At 42.8% G+C, this 22,155-nt stretch overlaps 1 long non-coding RNA gene across 2 annotated transcripts in view; it reads right to left on the bottom strand.

The window, feature by feature from the left end:
• Window positions 1-3,875: 3,875 nt before the first annotated feature.
• Window positions 3,876-22,155, bottom strand: part of LOC126260208 (uncharacterized) — a 34,033-nt gene continuing 15,753 nt past the window's right edge. The window contains exons 2-4 of one of the 2 annotated variants that reach the window (XR_007546627.1): window positions 8,921-9,567; window positions 5,617-5,772; window positions 3,876-4,915 (exon numbers count right to left, since the gene is read on the bottom strand). This is a non-coding gene — a long non-coding RNA (uncharacterized LOC126260208). Of the gene's footprint in view, window positions 4,916-5,616; window positions 5,773-8,920; window positions 11,036-22,155 lie in introns of those variants that run through there. The other variant, XR_007546626.1, reaches the window with a different exon arrangement.

A 22,155-nucleotide genomic window follows, 5' to 3' on the forward strand; every position in this document is an offset into this window, starting at 1 on the left:
TATTTTTTTCTAGAATATTCTGAAGCACTTTTACGCAGACATCTGCTTCATTTTTCGCAACATCATTTGATCCCGTTATGCATACGACAAAGTCATTTTCTTGCGTGGATTTTGTTTGAATGCAAGGGTCTAAAACGTGTTTAGTTCCCGCTCCAGGTTTAACAACACTGGTCACTGCTAAGTCTCGATTTATTTCTCGAAACATACTTGATAAATTCCTGCCATGGCTGTCTGTTAGAAAAAAGCACACTGTTCTTTTTACCTGTTGTTCCCCGAATATCAACATTTTTCCCAGAGTGATTATTCGTTTTCAGCGCATTGTCTTTTGAATGGTCTGGATCATTTACACTGTCTTTAACACCATCACTGGACTGCAGAAAACCGTATTTGTTTTTATCCGTAAATGTAACTGCTGTTACAAAGTTCGTTTTTATTTTTCCAGCTAAAGTCCTACCTTTGTGTCTCACTTCTGTCCACTCGGACGATTTGTGCCTTTCGTCAGGTGCCACTTCGCTTGATTTGTTCTTCGACCGTAGTTCCCGATATTCGTTCTTGAGTGTGGTGATTTCGCTTCTTAAAGTGTTGACTAGGAATTGTAGACCTGAAACTCATTCTGTTAAATTTGTTATTTCGACGTTACAATTCTCGCAAACTCCCTTTTTTTAGCACATAACTGTAACTTTTTCTCGTATTAGAGTTGCACACTTCTACACTCGTGGCCATCTTGATATGACTGGAATGGTAACCGGCAACAGCAGACGGCAACCAGGTGACAGAATAATTCGTCGCCGTGTGACAATAATCGCATAATGTGCACATATCTGAGGTTGCGCCTAACGAACAGATAAGTGTTCAGGGTAAGCTGGAAAACTCGAACCCGTCTTGATAGGCCCCCTTTCGATGACCACTAATATGGGTGGAGGCAGGGAACTAGCTAAAAGGTGTTTTCTTAGATTCAACAATTATGGTGATATCAAAGATGACCTGTGTCAGGAGGATATTACCAACTGTGTAGATGAAGACACAGGGCAGGCAGTAACCTATGCAGAAATACTTGGTTTAAGGGTACCCATAGTACTGGACACTGGAGCTACCACAAATATAATTTCGTAGGGCCTGTTTGACCAACTACTAAAACGAGGACACATATCGGTGCCTCCATTCCAAAATTGTAAAATCTAAACATCTGTAAGACGTAGTCTAAAGGTGTAAAATTGCAGACATGGATTCCTACTCAAAATGATAGCTTTTCATTACACTGAATTTTTCTTGTCATTCAAAGGCTAAGAGGAAACTGCCTTTTCAGCATGAACACCTTTAGGAAGTAGCACAAATTGACATTGGTAAGGGGAAGTATCATTTCGTTCTGAATGACCACAAATATTCAGTAGACCTAGTCAGGTCAAGTGACAGAGAAAGCAAACCAAAACACACTACTGACATTCAAATGCAATTCTTCTATCCTACTGTTATGTTTGCAAACACACATGAAATTGAGCAATCACAGGAAGAGAAAATAGGACATGAGATTGTGTGCGCTGCGGTGAGTGAGTCAGTGTGTCTTACAGAAGAACACAAGGAAGAATTGCAAGAGCTTGTAATACAATATGCTCATGTTTTTGAATGACGCCCTGGCGTAATCGAAGGATACAAATACAAAATGGAGGTGTTCCCCTACAAAACCTTCTGCTTTTCGTCTTATCCCTTTCCATGGGCCGAGAAGGAGGTTGTGGGGAAAGAGATCAACAGAATGCTACACTGGGAAATAATACAACCATCGTTATCTCCATACTGTAGCCCCATTTTGGCCGTTAATCAGATGGTAGTGTCTGCCTTGTGATCGATGCACGAGGAATAAATAAAATTATTGTGCTTGTCATGACATGCCCTGACAACCTGGAAGAACAACTTCTTAAATTTCATAACATTATGTGATGATGATGATGATAATTATGATGATGATGAGGTCCCATACTCCGAGGAGTGTAGGGGACGATGTAGGAGACCCGCACCACCGACTAGGCAAGGTCCTAGCAGAGGTGGTGTACCATTGCCTTCCTCGAACCATAATGAGGACGAATGATGATGATGAAGACAACACAACAACACTCAGTCATCTTGAGGCAGGGGAAATCCCTGACCCTGCCAGGAATCAAACCCAGGGTTCTATCTTCTACCTTTTGGTTTAAACGTCAGTGCAGACATATTTATTCCTGCCTTAGATGGAGTCTTAGGGCCTTAATTGTTAAATAGAGTCACTGTGTATGTTGGTGATTTACTGACTGCCACCCCGAAGTTGTCAGAACACTTAAGACTCTTGACTCAAGTCTTGTATAGCTTTTCAGAATATGGAGTCAGAATCAACCTCATGAAGTCACATACACCCCTCACAAACACACAAGATGGATAAAATGCATTATCCCATTCTAGCAAGTTGTTAACACTCTTCCTCATAGCTCAACTGGCTTTACACCTACAGAACTGCTGTTTGACAAAAGACAGGTAGACGATTTGGAAAAACCACTAACCAAGGTCCCTAGGAAGAAAAATCACATGAGGACGAAAAAAAAGTTAAAAAGGGTTCAAATGGCTGTGAGCACTATGGGACATAACTTCTGAGGCCATCAGTCCCCTAGAACTTAGAACTACTTAAACCTAACTGACCTAAGGACATCACACACATCCATGCCCGAGGCAGGATTCGAACCTGCGACCGTAGCGGTCGCGCGGTTCCAGACTGTAGCGCCTAGAACCACTCGGCCACCTCAGGAAGAATACAAAAAACAACTGAATGATCACACATTTGGACGCACTGTAGAGTACCATGTAGGACAACAAGTACTCCTCAGGACCCATCCAAAATCGACTATGGTAAGTTGAATTGAATGTGGCAACTGCTGTACACAAGGCCATTTGTTATATCAAAAATCCCTACCCAGGAGCCTATAAGTTAGTGCACTTAAACAGTGGTAAGGAAAAGGGGCTCTACCCACACAAACATTTATGTGAATTTGTGCACCAAACAGAATTTGACACTGATCAAGCACGCTTAGAGCAATGTATATGAGTGTATATAAGAGATGGCATTCTGTCCACTTGAATATACTTACTACGACTGATGTTTAGTATTAAGCAAATATTTAATTTTGCCTATTTCATGTGTAAGTTTTAACTAAGTCAGATTTTCATAGTATGTTTACAAGCCATAGTAGCTCAGAAAACATTACTCTCACTGGGTGTGAGAAATTACTTAATTTGACACTGTACTGTTTACACACACAGTAGGGTGCGATTGAGATGCAGCACACGGAAGCGGTGAAGTGGAGTGAGGACAGAACTGTGCACATGCAGCAGCTCGCTTTAAGGTTGACAACCTCCATGCAAGCACACAGCACAGCCTAAGCTGATGGATCGCCACCGGACAACGATCGTAGCTTAGCAAAGAAACACGAAGCAATATACATTTAGAGAAAACTTTATATCATGAGTTGATTACTAAGAAAATAAAACATTGACACTACAAAACTAAAATAATTGTGCACAGCCTAAGAGAACACTTTTTTTTTTTTCAGGTGCAAAAAGTTAAGTCAAAGCGACAACCGCAGTACGAACATGTGCACTGTTACAGCTCATTAAAAAATTGATTCTGCATACTGACAGAAATTGAAAATATGAATATTGAAAGTGTGATGTGTTAGTAGGTGTAGTGTACCTAAACTGGGACATCTGAAAGACTGTTAATTTTTTAAGTGTTCGTCTCTCTCTTCCTCATGATTTATAGGAAGATAAACCTAACAAGATTGTATAACATGTGGTATAGGATCTATATTATCTCAGTAATTTCAATTTTTTATTTTCATTTGTTAACAGTTTTCTTTTATTAATGACTTCTCTTGTTTCATAAGTATTCAATACAGTGTTTATTACAAGTTTTGAGTTGGGTTTTATTTAGCATCAAGAAGAAACGAGGTAAAGTGACAACATCTGTGGACATTACTTTATAAGACATTAATGGGAATTGGTAGTATTTCAGGTGAATGTAACAATAGCAGCTGTTCAGTCTGCCACCCTTCCTACATATCTTCAAAGACTTACCATTATTCATAAAAATAGTAAAAAATATTAATAACTAAATCACGTCGACCACATTTAATAGTCAGCAAACAACTATACACTTAGTTTTAAGTCAATATTTAAGTGTCCTTCCAGCAGACAATGCAGTCACATCCTGGGTAAAACTGAGAACACAATAGTTAGGTGTTTGGTACCAAAGCATAAAGGCCACACCAAAAATGATTAATTATATATATAAAAATATGTGTGAGAATGATGGTGTAAATGCATGTACAAAACAGCTATAGTATGCCAAATGTCTAGAAAGGTTGAACTTGGGTCTTGTGCACTGAATTCAAAATGGTCAGACCACACATTATAAGACCATATGACTGAGAAGAGCGCTAAGGAAGAGTTACTACAGTACATTTGCACATGGACACAAGTTGTCTCAACATTGTTTCACACTTTTTCATTGTCACAATTCTCGTGCACAACAGAATACACAGGAGTGATATTCTGGAGTAAAATGAAGTACAAGTCACTCACACTTAAGTAAACTGATTACAGTTGATGAAGAGACTTGTGTAACACAATATTGTACTGTCAGAATGTATCAATAGATAATAAACACAAAGTACCGTAAGTGGATGAACATGAGTAGATAATCACAAAATAATGTACTCAATAGTTCCTCGTGATCAATGAAGGTTGCAATAGTAAAGTAAAACTGCTTCTTCTTGTCTGTAGAATTTCCTGTAGACCAGTAGACTCATCCTAGTAAACTTGTCAGAGGTGTAGTTAAATGTAGTAATGTAGGCTTATTGTGATTTCTTGTTATGAAGCTGTCTTTCCTCAGCATCTGTAATGATGGGTACTTGCATCAGATGTGATGTATGACCACAGAACTCATGCACATCATGTGATAACTTTGTATGCAAATATTTTGTCAATAGAGGAAAATGAGATTGAAAAACGGCAACCTGTGTAGTGCCAAAGCAATATCAGACTATGAAAACAGATTGTTCACAAATGAACATTCAAAAGAATAATGCCCTGGAGCAAAATGTGATAAATATGCAAATGTAAAAACTGAAAAATATTATGTGAAATAAAGTCACAAGAAATATACGTAATATTAACTGACTTGTGTGCATAATTTCTACACAGTGTTAATGTAATTTTTTTTTTCCAATATTTATGCAAAGAAATGTAAGTGCCACACGAAAATGTATATTTATGGAGTAAGAAATATGCAATCCGGCGTGTCAATATATTTTAAGACACAAATACCTAGTTTATCGTAACGATGATGTAGTGTAAAAACTACGATGGAATGTAATGCTGAATATGTTTTCCAGGACTGCATATGTGAACTAATAACTGTAAATGTGCTATGAATATTTTGTGAAGGTTTGAAACCCATAGTTCTGTGTGTTCCTGTTAAAACATGTGCCAGTGCTGGGCAGTAACAAACATTTATATCCTCAGTGGACTCGTATATTGACAAGGCATTCTACCACAGAGAGGGTATGGAAACAAATAAAGGCACTGGAGGCTTACCTTGAACCCATTAAAGTGCCTTCAGGATGATGATAGCTCAACCACTGATATATGTGGATTACGACAGGAACACATGCCTGGGCCATAAATGATGAACCTCCTCGCCACAGCATCGATGGTTCCAGTATGCACAAGCCTCGGCACACCTCGTTGCAGCTATGGGATGAACACTTTTATTGACTTTGGGCAAATAAGTGAAACTGTAGCATACTCATAAACAGCTCAACTTAACTACAATGTTAACAAACTCAAGTGCATGCACAGCATGTCATGTGAGATGTACATGCTGGACGATGCCGCAATAGCAGCGGTTAGATTCCAATTATCAAACTACAGACTCTGAATTCAAATGCACCTATTGACAGAACACTTAAAAATTTTTGTAAGTAGTAGTAGTAATAATTTGTAAAGTGTGTATATCCTTTCTTTCAGGAGTGCTAGTTCTGCAAGGTTCGCAGAAGAGCTTCTGTAAAGTTTGGAAGGTAGGAGACGAGATACTGGCAGAAGTAAAGCTGTGAGTACCGGGCGTGAGTCGTGCTTCGGTAGCTCAGATGCTAGAGCACTTGCCCGCGAAAGGCAAAGGTCCCGAGTTCGAGTCTCGGTCGGGCAAACAGTTTTAATCTGCCAGGAAGTTTCATGTTTTCAGATTGTTGGTGTAATGGTTCAGGGATTCCGGACTGGAGCAGATTCATTCGCCACGAAGAGCTAGGCTGTAGGGAAGGGACCGTTTGATGTGGAATGGGTGGCAGCTGTCCTAATGGAGGTACTGTTGCTTGTTGGTGGGTTTGATGTGGACGGATGTGTGAAGCTGGCCATTGGACAGATGGAGGTCAACGTCAAGGAAAGTGGCATGGGATTTGGAGTAGGACCAGGTGAATCTGATGGAACCAAAGGAGTTGAGGTTGGAGAGGAAATTCTGGAGTTCTTCTTCACTGTGAGTCCAGTTCATGAAGATGTCATCAATAAATCTGTACCAAACTTTTGGTTGGCAGGCCTGGGTAACCAAGAAGGCTTCCTATAAGCGACCCATGAATAGGTTGGCGTACGAGGGGGCCACCCTGGTACCTATGGCTGTTCCCTTTAATTGTTGGTACGTCTGGCCTTCAAAAGTGAAGAAGTTGTGGGTCAGGATGAAGCTGGCTATGGTAATGAGGAAAGAGGTTTTAGGTAGGGTGGCAGGTGATCGGCGTGAAAGGAAGTGCTCCAGCGCAGCGAGGCCCTGGACGTGCGGAATATTTGTGTATAAGGAAGTGGCATCAATGGTTACAAGGATGGTTTCCGAGGGTAATAGAATGGGTAAGGATTCCAGGCGTTCGAGAAAGTGGTTGGTGTCTTTGATGATGGATGGGAGACTGCATGTAATGGGTTGAAGGTGTTGATCTACTTAGGCAGAGATACGTTCTGTGGGGGCTTGGTAACCAGCTACAATGGGGCGGCCGGGATGATTGGGTTTGTGAATTTTAGGAAGAAGGTAGAAGGTAAGGATGTCGGCGGGGTCATGAGGTTGATGGAGTCAGGTGAAAGGTTTTGTAGGGGGCCTAAGGTTCTGAGGATTCCTTGAAGCTCCGCCTGGACATCGGGAATGGGATTACCTTGGCAAACTTCGTATGTGGTGTTGTCTGAAAGCTGACGCAGTTCCTCAGCCACATACTCCCAACGATCAAGTATCACGGTCGTGGAACCATTGTCCGCCGGAAGCATGATGATGGATCGGTCAGCCTTAAGATCACGGATAGCCTGGGCTTCAGCAGTGGTGATGTTGGGAGTAGGATTAAGGTTTTTTAAGAAGGATTGAGAGGCAAGGCTGGAAGTCAGAAATTCCTGGAAGGTTTGGAGAGGGTGATTTTGAGGAAGAGGAGGTGGGTCCCGCTGTGACGGAGGACGGAACTGTTCCGGGCAGGGTTCAATTTGGATAGTGTCTTGGGGAGTTGGATCATTAGGAGTAGGATTAGGATCATTTTTCTTCGTGGCAAAGTGATATTTCCAGCAGAGAGTACGAGTGTAGGACAGTAAATCTTTGACGAGGGCTGTTTGGTTGAATCTGGGAGTGGGGCTGAAGGTGAGACCTTTGGATAGGACAGAGGTTTCGGACTGGGAGAGAGGTTTGGAGGAAAGGTTAACTACTGAATTAGGGTATTGTGGTTCCAGATTGTGTTGATTGGAATTTTGAGGTTTTGGAGGGAGTGGAGCTGGAAGTGGGAGATTGAGTAGATGGGAGAGACTGGGTTTGTGTGCAATTGTGCTTCAGTATATCCTCTCTTCTCGTTATCCGCCAGGCCTCAACCTCCACTAATTTCAAGTTGCCGCCGCTCATACCTCACCTGTCTTTCAACAACATCTTTGCCTCTGTACTTCCGCCTCGACTGACATCTCTGCCCAAACTCTTTGCCTTTACAAATGTCTGCTTGTGTCTGTGTATGTGCGGATGGATATGGGTGTGTATGCGAGTGTATACCTGTCCTTTTTTCCCCCTAAGGTAAGTCTTTCCACTCCCGGGATTGGAATGGCTCCTTACCCTCTCCCTTAAAACCCACATCCTTTCGTCTTTCCCTCTCCTTCCCTCTTTCCTGATGAGGCAACAGTTTGTTGCGAAAGCTTGAATTTTGTGTGTGTGTTTGTGTTTGTTTGTGTGTCTATCGACGTGCCAGCGCTTTCGTTTGGTAAGTCACATCATCTTTGTTTTTATATATTAATCACACAATCTGGGAGTGGTTGAGGTAAACTTGGCCATGAATAAAGATCTCAATGTGCTGACGGGCCAAGACTTAAAGCACAAAAAAGTGCAAATAGTGCAATGCACTACCATCCAGTGATACGGATCATGCCAGTGGGGGAGGGGAGGGGGGGGGGGCAGCTGTGTAGGTTCTTTAAATGGCCTACACATATATAAAGCTCAATATTAATTATTTTACGTACATTTTTTTCTGATTTCCGTGTCTGTCGGTCTTTTTAGCTGGTGCGAAAAAGACATATGTACTTGTGCTCTCCCAGTATTGTGTTAATTAAAAGTTATAATATGTGGAAGTCGCAAGTTTTCATTCTCCTACTGTGCTACGTCCTGATCTCCACCTCCTGATGGACGAGAATTGCATTTTTATATGGGACTTTTCCGAGAGGAAGTCAACAAGAAATGAGAATAGCTGCCACAGCCATGCCAGCATTGTTGTACATCGTTGGGGAGACAAGGTAAATATCAAGCTGAACGTCAAAACTGAAAGGAATTAACATTGAATCAATGTTCCAGAACAGCAACAACATTTCTTAAAATGCAGTCATCCATATGTGCACTCGTTTCTGGGCTTACCTCTCCTCATGCATTATTGTGTGGCTGGCCACTGTAAAGAGCTCAGACTGGGTGGTGAGGGGTCAGGTTACGCTGGGGTCACCAGTGTGGCAGTTGTGTTCCTCGCTGAACATAACAGATGGATACCACAGGTGTGTTAGATGTGGTGAGTAAAATGCTGAAACAATACAAATAAATGAACTTGGTACCATATGTGTATCTAATCTAACACAATGATTGAAGCAAAATATAATTACAAATAAATGATCTCCAGAAACAGTGGATGAAGGTAATCTAACACACTGATCAAAGCAAAATAATATTTACAAATAAATGAATTGAGGTACTGTAGGTGAATCTAATCTAATGCTTTTGGGGATTTCAGTCTTTAACGGCTGCATGCTTGGTGCCATAGTGGATTGCACGCAGTTGACAAACAAAGATCAGATCTTGCTGTACTCACTTTAATTTAAGCTGTTTGAATTTCATGTGACTGTATGCTGGGATGCTGAGCACACGTGTCGGTGAGGGCAGCATACTGCAGCGATATCATCCGTCATCCCTTGCCGCACCCTGCCACGTCATCGCAGTCCATCGCAGACTTACCTGATGGGGCGAGACATTGTTGTTGCAGTACATCAAGTCGCCAGCCGTCGTCACCAGCAGCACTATCACGAAATTGTACCATTATTAAATGTCATACGAAGTGAATATTAAAATGTTGAAAATTAAAAAAGAGGGTACGGAAGATGTGCTCGCTCCGCCGTGGTTTTTTTCCGGGGTTTTTCCCATTGGCCTTTGTCCGAATGGGGGAGCGTAACTCAAAATCCCTGAGACTTAAAAGTAAACAAAGCACATGCTTCCAAGTGAAAGAACACAGTGAACTTTAAACAGAACAGACAAGGAAAATAAGCCTGCTTGGATGTCCAGTCAAACAAGTGTGACTGTACATCCAAAGGGGGCAATGTAGTGCTACAACGATGAAAATTAATATTACGACGATGTCAAACCTTATTTTCATGATTTAAAGAAGTATTCATGATATTAAAAATCTAATTATAATTTTATTATTTTCATTTTTGTGCTCAGTGTATCAAAGACTTTCTAGTGCATGGAAGAAATTAGTATTGTTTGTATTACGAAACTATATATGATTGTTAAGGGTTAAGCATGTAATAATTCAATGTAAGACATTTTGTTGAGTCTGAATTTTGTTCTCGTACTGGTCGGTAGAGGAGGAAAAGTTCCTTAATCGATGTGAAGGTATAAAGGCTGTAAAAAGGAGAGAGAGAGAGAGAGAGAGAGAGAGAGAGAGAGAGAGAGAGAAGGTAAATACAAGTTATTCAAAACAAATATCTCTAAAGTGTAACGTCTTGTGATTTCCTATAACTAAAAATTACAAGGTCTAATCTGAGCCTGTCCTGAATAACAGCGAAGAACATTTATGTTATCATATATTTTCTTCATTTGATCACGGTTGTGATTTGCGTGTTTCTTTTTGTTATGCGATGTGTTATGAATATTTTCATTATACGCGCAAAAGTGCATACAGCTTTAATCGAAGCTGCGTCTTTCAGAAACGATAACTTTTAATCAGTACAATTACACGAATACCGTCTAAATCGCAACTGTGATCGCAAAAGTGTTTCCTGGACCAAATAATTCTTATAAAATGTGTATTCTTCAAAGCGAGCAGCATTGCACTATCGCTGACTCGCAACAATTGAAAGAGTAAAAACAGTGCTTAAATAAAAGTGCCACCTTTTAATAATTATTATTATCCCATTAAATAAATAAATAGCAATTCAGTGGCTATCCAATCAATAAACAGAGAGGGCAATTCAATCCTTTTCATAGAGTGCTGTTCTGAGCCTGCTGATGTAAGATTTTTGTTTATTTCTGGTACTGTACTCTTACAAATCAGAACAAACGTTGCAGTCGTCTAACAAGTAAAATGGCTTTTAGAATATACATGTTGACTACGGTTAGCACACCAATTTTTGGAAACAAGCCACAGCATGATTCCTTATATTTTGCTCCACAGATGACTCTTATAGCATTTTTTTGAAATATGCCATCTTTAGGACAACAATGTCTTTGCAGAACTTGCTAATCATATTAATTGGAAATATATTCTTACACAACTTACATGCTAGTGTCAACGTGTGTCCCATTTTAGATTGCTTTGAATTGTTAAACCAAGGAATTTTACACTAAACTCTTTTTTTTTTTTTTTTTTTTTTTTTTTTTTTTTTTTTTTTTTTACTAATTCATTGTCTATGTATAGCTTAATTTCATCATTAAAACTGCTGTTGTTGAACAACAAGAGACATGTTTTACTACTGCCTACATTTAAGTGGCTTTCATTAAAGTACTGAACAATTTCATTTGTCACATTATTATAGTGTCTCTAGTTTGTTAAATGATTTCTTTTTACACACAATGGATGTGTCATCCACATGCAGAACTATTTTGGAAATTTGAATGCAATATCTTATGTCATTACGTAAATAAAAACAGAAGCGCAACCAGTACTTAGTCCTGGAGCACACCAATTTTATATTAGCGAATTTGGATTTGTGAACACCACTTTCAGTTTTAAGTAGTGCATACTGTTTTCGGTTATTCATGTAAGATTGGTCATGAGCAGTGCCTCTGATGCCAATGTTACATAGCTTATCTAATATGTTAGTGGCGTTCACACAGTCAAAAGCTTTCTCAAGGTCGAGGTATCTGTCTGCAAAATGTTGCTTGTTCTTGACGCCACTTATTATATCTTCAATTAACTGAGCAGCTGCTGACCTAGCTGATTTACATTGTAAGAATCCATTTTTTTTCAAACATTAGGTTGTGCTTATGGTGAAATTTTATAATTCTGTTGTATACGACTTTTTCAACAATTTTGGAAAGACAGGTAATATTGAGATTGGTCTGAAGTTTTGAATTTTGAATTTGTCACCTTTTTTAAAGGTTGGTGTTACCTGAGCTATTTTTAGTCAGTTTGGGAAGGGGTCTGCTGCTACAGACAGGGCTACAGAGACATTTTGTCTGCATACTTTTAATACATCAATAATAAGGCTCTTATGCCATGCAGAACTGGAAGATTTTAGGGCACTAATGATGTTAATTATTTCTTTGCAAATTTTGGGGGCTAAATATATGCTATGCTTAAATGGATGCCTTTTTGCAGGTTTCTATGTTTGTGATTGATAGCTTCCCCTACTGAAGGAAATATTCATTGAATAAATTAGCAATTTCAAGTTGATCTTCATCCTATTGTGGCTGATAATAAAATCCATACAGGATTTGCGTCTCTCTGTTCTAAAACTGTTCATTGCTTCCGAGACACCAGCAGAAACATAGTGTGTCGACTGAAGCTTGTTCGAAACATAGTTGCTCCTGGTCTGTATTAATAAATCATTATAGTAGTCTTCATACAGTTTGTAGGCCTCCTTTAGCTTGAAATTTTGTCTATTATTCAACATTGCAGTATGGAATAATTTAAATTTTTCCCTTGACTCAATGACACCATTATTTATCCACATATATTTTTAGTTTAACTTTTGTGGCTACAACTGGGCATGTAACATCAAAACAGTAGTAGAAGTTAGCAGCAAAGCTATCATGGGAAGAGCTATCATTCTCAGACCAAGGTGTGTGCTAACATGCAGTTCAGTCTACTGATGTTATCATTATACATAATTATTTTGCTCACATATAGTTTCTTTTTAGTGAGAAAGGGCATTTTATTTGCCTCCAACTGAAGCTGTACTGCATGATGATCAGAGGTGACCAGTTTTAAAATAGATGTACTGTAGGAAAGATGGGTCATGTTTGTTATTATGTTATCCAGACATGTTTTTCTGTTGTCAGTCTCTCTACCTGTCTCATGGATAAGTGGGGTCAGACTGAATTCATCAAGTAGGAGGTGTCACTTTTTGGTATTAGCGTCATTGGTTAATAAGGCTATTTTATATCCCCTGTTGTTATAATATTTACATGGCCATTTAACCCTGAAACTGTACTGTCTATATATAACCAGCAAGCAGATAGATTTTTGAAAAATGTATCCACATGTGCTCCAGGTGGCCTATACACACTGATAATTGCTATATTTTCTCTACACCATTTTAGATTTATTACAGCAAATTCTGTGATTGCTTCTAAGCAGATTCCAGTTACACCAAGAACACAGAAACTTAACAGTGAATATTGCTACACCACCCCCACATTTGTTTTCCCTACTAAAGGCAGAACAAAATTTCATGGAGAGTGGTTGAGTAATGTTAATTAGATTTTCATTGTACCAATGTCCAGTTATGACAAATTATCAGATTTATCAAGACATGTAATAATATCCATATCATTGTGCTTGTTTTTAAGACTACCGAAATTCTGGTGTATGACATTAATTATGAGTTTCTCCTGCTGGGCTACACAGGATGATTTAGGGCTATGAAACTGTCCAGCAGGCTTTTCAAGTTTCCCACACTTGCCTGAAGTGGCGGTTTGTGTGGCACATTCTGATTTGGTGGGTTGTGCCATTCCACGGCAATGCACTTATTTACATCACTTTGTGGAGTATTTCATCTAATTTCCTCAACAATTAATTTACACACACACACACACACACACACACACACACACACACACACACACACACACACACAGGACCACAGCCTCTGTCAGCTGACTGCAGAGAGAGAGAGAGAGAGAGAGAGAGAGAGTGTGTGTGTGTGTGTGTGTGTGTGTGTGTGTGTGTGTGTGTGTGTGTGTGTGCGAGCGCACGTGTGTTTTCAATGAATGTCTTATTTACTGAAAGCTGACAGTCTTTTCACTGTGCCTATCTGCGACTCAACATTTAATGATACTTGCGCATAAATGAAACATACATCCACACAGCAGAATATCTAATTCATTATGAAAATTAACTTTTTATACCGGCAATCATTTTTTGTTGGTTCGAGAAATGCTTGTGCAACATCAGTTCACCAAAGTGGTATGTTACACTACAAGTCCATACAGTTTTTCGAGGGAAGCTACTGTGGCAACCACGAGATCAACTGACTGATTAAATGCAGTGCTAAGTGTTGTGTGAAGTGATATTTTTCTCTCAGTTCGCTTTTACTTCTTGTCTTGAAAAGTCTTATGTTACTAGTGATCTATCCAAAGTGTATAAGTCCTCAACAAATAATTATTATCTTTTACCATACATCATTTCCTCATTTGTAGTTAGGGTAACAGTAAAGCTTAAAACCCTACCAACTCATGTACCTAAAGATACAGTATTAGAAATAAGCTTAATGTGTTACAGATTTTTGTAAATTAATACTCACCTCCAAGAGCACCCATGTTATAGTTCCTGGGGAGGCAAACTGGGATGTATGAAGTACTTTTAGTATTTTGGAAGATAAATAATGACTTGTAAGTATCACATACAAAAGTTCCAGTTCCGACCCTGTTAAAAACCTACATAATACAAAGTTTTAAATCATTTTTCTTCAAAGAAAAACACCGGATTACACTATATTTTTTCCTTACCCTGAAAGCTAATGGGGGGATGGGGGGCACAGTCCTCCCTTGTTTTGCAGTCCTTATTAGTAAGAATCTCGAGGCGAGGAAAATAAACTATTTAAATCAGTATGGCAAAAATGGTTGAGCAAAGTGACAGTCACTGAACTCTGCACCAAAGAGTGCAGAAAGTTTATGAGAAAAAATAAAGTTATTGGGACTTATCATCCACCAAAGGCAGTAGGGAGTTTCACGGACATACTTAGTAGGATAGTGGGACATAGTTGCCCCAGCGATCTCACTAAACTTGATGATTTGAATGCTGATGCAAAACACTGCAATGTATTTAATATAACAGTAGTAGAAGCTCTTAATTCATATAATCTTATAAATGTAGTAAATACTGGTACCACAGTACAACGTCCACCTCCAGCAGAATAGATTAGATTATACTTAGTAAACATATTAAAGACAATGTTATGTGCAGGAATGTGGATTTTCATTACTCTGACCATAAATGTCAACTAGCAGACACAAGCATCTCAAAACAGACAAAAGTTGTGAAAATAAAGTAATTCTAGCAGAGCATAAGAGTACAGGAACACCACAATAACATTTGTCAACTTCAAGAAGGCATATGAGTCCATAGATATAGAAACACTCTTCAACATACTAGAAGAAATGAAGGTGGATACTAGAAGAAATGAAGGTGGGCAACAGGACCAGAAACCTAATTTAGCAAACATTAATTTTTTTTGGTGGTTTTTAGGGCGCACACCTTCAACGGTCATTAGCGCCAAGACTACGTTAGGAATGCACCACGAGGCACAAGTTTAAAACAGCAACTAAAAGGGAAAACACGATAAAAGATCGACAGGCATAGGATTAAAAAAACAGCATAATCAAATGTCCTTAGACAGGTCGGTCAAGTTGATAAAACGAAGAACGCGAGCAGCTGCTCCTGGGTCATCCGCTAAAATGGCATCGAGAGTACATGGCAGGTCAAGATCAAGACGCAGTGTAGTAAAATCCGGACAGGACGTTAAAATGTTGCGGACCGTCAGCAATTGCCCACATGGGCAGAACGGCGCCAGTGCAGCCGTCAGCAGATGGCGATGGCTGAACCGGCAAAGTCCAATTCGTAACCGGGCCAAAACTACCTCCTCCCGCCGAGAAGGGCGTGAGGAGGACGTCCAAGCCGCGGGAAGAGGTTTCGAGGCCCGAAGCTGTCCGAGGCTGGAGGACCGCAGCCTTGGCCACGGCATCTGCAGCTTTGTTCCCAAGGATACCGACATGGCCAGGAACCCACAAAAAGCTAACCGGAGAACCGTCGTCCACCAGCTGCTGAAGAGAGCGTTGGATCTGGTGCACGAAAGGGTGAACCGGATACGGATCACTGAGGCTCTGGATGGCACTCAGGGAATCGGAGCAGATGACATAAGCAGAATGTCGGTGGCGGCAGATATAAAGAACAGCCTAGTAGAGGGCAAAGAGCTCAGCTGTGAAGACCGAACAATGGCCATGGAGCCGGTATTTGAAACTTTGTGCCCCGACAATAAAAGAACACCCGACCCCGTCATTGGTCTTAGAGCCATCTGTATAAATGAAGGTCATATTAATGAACTTCGAACGAAGTTCAACAAAACGGGAGTGGTATACCGAACCGGGGGTAACCTCCTTTGGGAGTGAGCTGAGGTCAAGGTGAACGCGGACATGAGCCTGGAGCCAAGGTTGCGTGTGGCTCTCACCCACTCTAAAGGTTGCAGGGAGTGAAAAATCAAGGTGTTGAAGGAGGCGACGAAAGCGAACTCCAGGGGGTAGCAGGGCAGAGACATACAACCCGTATTGACGATCGAGAGAGTCGTCAAAAAAGGAACAATAAGACGGGTGGTCGGGCATTGACAGTAGCCGACAGGCATACCGACAAAGCAGTATATCGCGCCGGTAGGTCAGTGGCAGTTCACCGGCTTCAGCATGAAGACTCTCGACAGGACTAGTATAAAACGCTCTGATCGTAAGACGTAAACCCCGATGTTGTATGGAGTTGAGGCGGCGTAAGATGGACGGCCGTGCAGAGGAGTATACGAAGCTCCCAGAATCCAGCTTGAAGCGGACGATCGACCGATATAGGCGAAGTAGGACGGTTCGATCCGCTCCCCACGACATACCACTGAGAACACGGAGGACATTTACAGAACGGGTACAACGGGCAGCCAAATAAGACACATGTGGAGACCAGCTAAGTTTCCTGTCAAATGTAAGACCTAGAAATTTTGTTGTCTCCACGAATGGGAGAGCAATGGGACTGAGTCATAAGGACGGTGGGAGAAACTCTTTGTAGCGCCAGAAGTTAATACAGACCTTCTTCTCGGCAGAAAAACGGAAGCCATTGGCGACACTCCAGGAGTAAAGATGGTCAAGAGAACGCTGAAGACAGCACTCCAGGAAACATGTACGCTGCGCGCTGCAACAGATGGTAAAATCGTCCACGAAAAGGGAGCCTGATACATCAGCTGGGAGGCAATCCATTATTGGATTGATCACTATGGCGAAGAGAGCGACGCTCAAAACTGAGCCCTGTGGCACCCCATTCTCCTGGCGAAAGGTGTCTGACAGGACAGAACCCACACGTACCCTGAACTGTTGATCCATTAAAAAGGAATGAATAAAAAGAGGGAGGCGAACGCAATGGCCCCATGTATGCATGGTGCGGAGAATGCCCGCCCTCCAACAGGTGTCGTAAGCCTTCTCCAAATCAAAGAACACAGCCACGGTCGGGCGCTTCCGCAAGAAGTTATTCATAATGAAGGTCGACAAGGTAACCAGATGGTCAACAGCAGAGCGGCGCCTACGAAATCCACATTGTACATTGGTAAGTAGGCGTCGAGATTCGAGCAGCCACACAAAATGAGAGTTAACCATTCGCTCCATCACCTTACAGACACAGCTGGTAAGCGTGATGGGTCGATAACTGGAAGGCAAGTGCTTGTCCTTCCCCGGCTTAGGAATCTGTACAACAATAGACTCGCACCAGCATGCGGGAACATGTCCCTCAATCCAGATGTGATTATAAGTACGAAGAAGGAAACCTTTAACTGCAGGAGAAAGGTTCTTCAGCATCTGAATATGAATAGAATCAGGCCCTGGAGCGGAGGACCGTGACCGGGCAAGTGCATTTTCGAGTTCCCGCATGGTGAAAGGGGAATTATAACTTTCACGAGTTGAGGAGCGGAAGTTAGGTGGCCTAGCCTTCTCTGCCTGTTTTCGGGGTAGGAAGGCAGGGTGGTAATGAGCGGAGCTCGAAACCTCTGCGAAAAAGTGGCCGAAGGCATTGGAGACATCCTCAGGGGCCACAAGGACGTCATTCGTGACCGTCAAGCCAGAAACTGGTGAGTGAACCTTAGTGCCAGATAGCCGGTGCAGGCTACCCCAGACAACAGAAGAAGGAGTAAAACTGTTGAAGGTACTTGTGAAAGCAGCCCAGCTGGCTTTCTTTAATAAATCTACGGCACTGTGCATGTAATCGTTTATAAGTGATACAATTCGCCACTGTAGGGTGGCGTTTAAAGGTGCGTAAAGCATGTCGACGAGCACATAAAGCGTCTCTACATGCTACGGTCCACCAGGGCACCGGTACGTGACGTGGAGAAGTAGTAGTGTGAGGGATGGAATATTCAGCAGCAGTGAGAATGACTTCCGTGAGGTGTGCGACCTGACTATCGCAGCTTGTGAAGGTTTGATCCTGAAAGGTCGCCCTGGAAGGGAAGAGCCCCCAGTCTGCTTTGGAGATGTTCCAACTAGTTGAGCACGGAGAGGGGGTATGATGCAGGAGATGGATGACACACGGGAAGTGGTCGCTCGAATATGTATCAGAAAGGGCATACCACTCAAACCGGCGTGCAAGTTGGGTAGTACATATAGAGAGGTCTAAATGGGAATAGGTGTGAGATGTGTCCGAAAGAAAAGTAGGGGCGCCAGTATTGAGGCAGACAAGATTGAGCTGGTTGAAAAGGTCTGCTAACAGGGAGCCCCTCGGGGAGGATGCTGGAGAGCCCCAAAGGGGATGGTGGGCATTGAAGTCTCCAGTTAACAAAAATGGTGCAGGTAGCTGAGCAATAATTTGCATCATGTCTGCCCTGGTAACGGCAGACGACGATGGAGTGTAAATGGTACAAATGGAAAATGTAAAAGTGGGGAGAGTAATTCGGACGGCAACTGCCTGCAGGCCGGTGTGCAATGTGATGGGATCGTAGTAAATATCATCCCGGACCAGCAACATAACCCCTCCATGAGCCGGAATACCTACCACAGGGGGTAGGTCAAAACGCACAGAGGTGTAGTGTGCCAAGGCAATGTGATCGCATGGGCATAGCTTCGTTTCCTGGAGGGCTACGACGAGCGGATGGTGCAAGCGGAGCAGCAACTTCAATTCCTCTCGGTTGGAGCGAATGCTGCGAATATTCCAGTGAATAAGTGCCATCGTGAGAAGAAAAGGAAGATGAAAGAAGGGGTCACCTCGAAGGCCGCTGAGGGCCTGGCTTCGAGCGAGCACTGCCGCCGCTATCAGTAGGCGGACAGTCATCGTCCATTGGTTCTATAGGTTCATCGGCCATCTCGTTAAGATGGCCGGGAGGAGGAGCTTCCTCCGCCAGTGGATGGCCAGATGTTCGGCTACCAGCGGTGCGGCCAGGCGAAACGGATGACGGCCTGGGGCGGCAACCGCTGGGTGGCGCAGGAGAAGAAATGCGCCGTGGCGGAGAAGGAGAACTGTGCTTCCTATGAGCCTTCTTGGAAGGTCGTTTAGTGGAAGTACTGGTCGACGGCTGGGAGTTCAAGGTACGTAGGAAGTCTGCACGGGACGGTTCCTTCTTGAAGGCCCGTGCATCTGACTTCTGGGTCTTCGTCTTGGCAGAAGCTGATGAAGGTGCTTGTGTCTGAGGGGTGACGGGAGGAAGAGGAGATGTCGACCGTGCGATCTTAGCACTGGCCGAACGGACGCCCGTGGTGCTGAAGGTCAGATCGCATGTCTGCATCGCCACCTCCCTGGTAGTCCGAGGAGAGGCGAGGACAGTACTGTATTTTCCCGCTGGGAGCAGCGTGGGCTTCCTACTAGCAAATAGCTTGCGAGCAGCCGAGGTGGACATTTTCTCTTTGACCCGAATTTCTTGGATACAGCGTTCTTCCTTGTAGATGGGACAGTCGCGGGAGGATGCTGCATGGTCACCCTGACAGTTCACACAACGAGTAGACGGAGGTGGACAGCCACCCTCATGGGCATCCCTGCCACAAGTGACACATTTAGCCGCATTGGAACAAGACTGGCGAGTGTGATGAAAACGCTGACACTGGTAGCAGTGCGTAGGTGTCGGGACATAGGGGCGAACAGAAATAACCTCGTAGCCCGCTTTGATATGCGACGGCAGCTGAACACTATCAAAGGTCAAGAAAAGTGTCCGGGTCGGTACACGGTCATTGTTGACCTTTTTCATGACCCTATGGACAGCCGTCACGCCCTGCTCAGCGAGGAAAGACTGAATCTCCTCGTCAGTCAATCCATCGAGTGATCAAGTATATACCACACCACGAGATGAATTCAAAGTGCGGTGAGCCTCCACCCAGACAGGGAACGTGTACAGGAGTGTGGCCCGAAGCAGTTTTTGTGCCTGAAAGGCACTCTCAGTTTCTGGTAACAAGGTACCATTACGAAACCTGGTACACGACTTGACAGATCTGGCTATGGCATCTACGCCCTTCTGGATAACGAAAGGGTTGACAGAGGAAAAATCCTTGCCGTCCTCAGATCGAGAAACTACGAGGAACTGTGGGGCAGGCGGTAGTACTTTTGTCACTGGTGGCTGGTCAAGTTTCCGTTTGTGGGCAGAAGTCGAGAGAGAAGAAGAAGAGAAATCCATTGTGGAGGAATCCCCCATGATTGCCAGCGTCTCCGATGGCGTGCTCCTTCCTTGTGGGGACCCTCTCAGAGGGCACTCCCGCCTTAGGTGAATGTTTACACCTCAGGTCACACCTCCCGAGAAACAGACGGAGGGACCAACCGGCATGGTCAGAAGGTATCAGCTCAGGCAATCACCCCTCCCTGGGCCTGGCCTTTACCAGGGGGTATGTGCGTGCCTTACTTGTCTACCCAGGGCAGGGAATTACGCGTTACCCCGTCACTGGCTACGCGTGCGAATGCGTGGGTCGGCCTTCAGGCGCGCACAGGGAGGAAGGAAGAAGAGGAAAAAGAAGAGAGAGAGGGAGAGAGAGGACAGACTGTCTCAAACGCCGAGGCGGAGACCAGAGAAGGCAAGGAGAAGAAGGCAAGGAGAAGAAGGCAAGGAGAAGAAGGCAAGGAGAAGATGGCAAGGGAAAGAGTAAGGAAGACAGTGAGATGGAGAAGAACAATGTAAGGAACCAACCAAAGGAAGGAAGAAATGAGAAGAAGTGGAAAACCAAAATGACTGCAAATATAGGTCGTGGAACCGTCCGTCTCCGGACGCAGGCGCTAACTACCCCCTTGAGGGGAAGGGACTCCTTTTAGTCGCCTCTTACGACAGGCAGGAATACCTCGGGCCTATTCTAATCCCCGGACCCGCAGGGGGAGGGAAACATTAAGAAACGCAACATTCAGATTGAAGTTCATGGGAGAGGTATGCCCATTCTATTTAATGCAGTTTCAGAGAAAACAATCACGGGATGGAACGTAGGAGTCAATCGGCTAAAGATGGGGAGAGACAAGGATGGAACCATGAACTTCAAATGTCTAGCCTTTGCCGATGACATAACCATCATAATATGTACAAGAAAAGAAGCCAAAGAAACTGTAGAGACACTAAAACGATATCTCAGCTAGGCAGGACTACAAATCTCGTATGAAAAAACACAGTTCATGGACACAAAATCCCTTGGGAGTGATATAATGAAAACAGGACTGAACTCGACATCCAATGAGGAGATGACCAAAACAACTACAGAAAGCATGCAGACTTACATGGAATCACTTCAACAAACGAAGTATCTCCAGCAATGCCAAATTAAGACATTATAATACCGTAGTCTCACTAGAGGCCTTGTATGCCTCATAAACAACAGTAATCCCAGGAATAATGAAAATGAAGGGGATAAAAAAACAAGAGAGAAAAGTACTCAGAAAGATCTGTGGGCTGGTTCAGAAAGAGGGAGTCTGCACGACAGACTGATGAAAGAAATGTATGAACAGACAGAGATGATTTCTAACAAATCACAAAAAGAAGGGCCAAGTTCTGTAGACACACACACTTAAATGAGCAAAGAAAAACTGACCAATCTTTATTTTGCTTGGATTGGATCAGTGTCAGTCAGATGGGACCGTCAGTGAGAGAATCCACCTTCCATTACTGCTGCTGAGAAGGTGAGTGCACCATTTGTTTGTGAATTATATTTATGAGCTTCAAACAGGAGTGACTTATTTTCAGTTATCTGTGTGGATAATAGTTTTCTTTCTTAATTTCTTGCATGTTTGAGAGCACAGTCTTAAATTTTAATCGCAGTGTAGCGTAAAGTAACCATGCCTGTATCGATTCCCGCATTTCTTGAATGTTTGTGTGATTACCATGCACCGCCTAGTAACTGTGTAATGTACAGTTTTGCCATCTATAGTGTGAATAGAGACTGTGATTGCTGCGTTCATATGTGAGGTGAGTTGGTGACCCTTCGTGAGCTGGTGACCCTTTGCACACAGCTTGAGGTTGTTGCCAATAGGCATCACC

Source organism: Schistocerca nitens, chromosome 5, assembly GCF_023898315.1.
Source record: "Schistocerca nitens isolate TAMUIC-IGC-003100 chromosome 5, iqSchNite1.1, whole genome shotgun sequence".
Classification (NCBI taxonomy): Eukaryota; Metazoa; Arthropoda; class Insecta; order Orthoptera; family Acrididae; genus Schistocerca; species Schistocerca nitens.